Source organism: Condylura cristata, unplaced genomic scaffold (genome assembly GCF_000260355.1).
Source record: "Condylura cristata isolate star-nosed mole 26May11 unplaced genomic scaffold, ConCri1.0 scaffold00032, whole genome shotgun sequence".
NCBI lineage: Eukaryota > Metazoa > Chordata > Mammalia > Eulipotyphla > Talpidae > Condylura > Condylura cristata.
The window spans coordinates 19916892-19919060 of record NW_004567133.1 but is presented as its reverse complement, the minus strand read 5'-3'; positions in this window follow the sequence as shown (position 1 = coordinate 19919060).

The window sequence follows — 2169 nt, the reverse complement described above, 5'->3', positions numbered from 1 at the left end:
AGGCCTCTTGGCGACTGGGGCAGGTTGTAAACGAAAACCTGTTCTCACTCTTTAGCAACTCGCTTGGAATCCCTGTGCGTATGCACATACAATCTTTTATTATTATTATTATTAAAGATTCATTTATGTATACACACGAGAACTGGGGTGCAGGCCAGAGGTGTGGGGGGAGGACTCCCCAGGGACAGAGTGGGGCGCAGAGCAGGCCGCTGGGGGGCAGCGGGAGGCAGGAGGGGTCTGCGGCGCCCCGGGGTCCCTCCCTGGCTGGCGGACTCAGGCAGCAGAGGCGGGGGCGGTTGGCAGTGCCGCCGCCCTGGGGCCTCCGAGCCCGCTGCCCGTGCGCTCCCCTGCGCACCTGGCGTGTGCCAGGGCTGCGTGGGGCGCAGGCCTGAGCCCGTCTCTCCCCGCCCAGTGACCCACACGCTGCAGGAGGCGCTGGTCTCCATCATCATCAAGTCCGGGTGCAGGCACCTGCTTCAGCAGCCCACCGCGCGGGGAGGAGCAGCTTCCGCGGGCATGGAGGGGGCAGCCCGGACTCCTGCACCGTGGGTGCCGCCGCCCGCCCCAGCGGGGGCCTCGGCCTGGGGGCGAGCTGGGGGGGGGCAGGAGACAGACACCGTCTGCCGCGGGGGGAGATTCGCACGGCCTGGTCCCCAGCCGCCCTTTGGCCCGGCACCAGCCCCACCTCCCCCAGCCCCCAGCTCACAGGCGCCGCTCCCCAGGGGGCTCAGGAGGACCCTTGTCCTGTGAAAGGGACGGGCTGTGGATCCACGTTGGAATCGTGAGCTGGGGGTGGGGCTGCCCAACCGGCCCCGTGTCTACACCAGCGTCAGCGCCTACTTCAGCTGGATCCAGAAGGTGGTGGGCCCCGGCCGGCCCCCGCCCGCCTCCCTGCTGCCCCTCCTGCCGCTCTGGGCTGCCCCGCTGAGGCGCCAGTGGCCCCAGGCTCCACAGCCCCGCCCCCCCAATAAACGTGTCCGCACCTCGGAGCCCCGGCGGCCCCCGCTCGCCCACGTCCGTGCACCCCAAGACCCACCCGAGCCCCTCGTGTTGTGGCCCAGCTGCGCCGCACGGGTGCAGGCCCTCCCGGGTCTGTCTGCCCCCGAGGTCGTCCGGGAAGGACGCGAGAGGCCCCGGCAGCCCGGGTGGGCGCTGCGGCCAGGCCCCGCGGCCCCGTCACTCGGGCACAGACGCCGTGTAACGAGGCCGACCTGGGCGGGGCCGGGCTGAGGGAAGGCTGATGCCAGGAGGCCCAGTGAAGGGAAACTGAGGCGGGGAGGGGCCCGCAGACGTGTGCCCGACAAGGCCACTGAGGCCCAGTCCGCTGGGCCCCCTGAGCGGCCGGGAGCGTGGCCGGCACCGGCCTTGGGGGACCAGCTCCCCAGGGTCTCAGCATAGAGGCTGCTGCCCCTGCTGCCCGCCCAGGGTGCACTGCCCGTGGCCCACCCCACCAAGCCCCTCTGAGGACAGGTGACTGGGCAGGGAAGGGTCAGGAGCCCGAGGGGACCTCCCAGCAGCACCTGCAGCTCCCGGCGGCTCAGCCCCGTTCACTGTACACGGCAGAGGTGGATTCCAGGGGACCAGACGGCCCTCCCCGTCGGCTCGCCCCGCGCCCCTCTGCCCTGCCCCAGCCCAGCCCTGCTGTCCTTTCCTGGCAGCCCGAGTGGCCACGTCGGGGCAGGAGCAGCCCCCAACTCACGCTTAGGGCAGACAGACCCGCCTCACTCTCCGCTCCCTGGGGTGGGCCCCCCAGGGAGCCGTGTGGGCTGAGGAGGGGGGAGGAGGATCTGGAGCCCCTGGCAGGGCCAGGCCCGGGGAGGCCTCCGCGGCCGTCCCAACCGCAGACCCGGCGGCCTGGCCGCCCTGGGCGTCTCATCCGGCAAGGTGGACTTCGCGCCCCGGGGCTCATCCAGGCTGGTGGCGCCATGGGAGGCCCCGCAGGGTTTTAGGCCACAACAGCAGCCTCCCAGTGGCCGGAGCCCGGGTCAGCTCAGAGGCGCTGCCCGGCCTGACCGCAGCCCCCGCCCCACCCCGCCCAGCCTGGCCGGGCCCAGGTGCCCCCACTCTGGGTCCCAGTGGGGACCGAGCCAAGCTCCCTTCAGAAACCGGTGTCCCGCCCCGCCCCCAGGACCGCACTGAAGTTATCTTTGTTCAGGGGCTGGGCCCCCC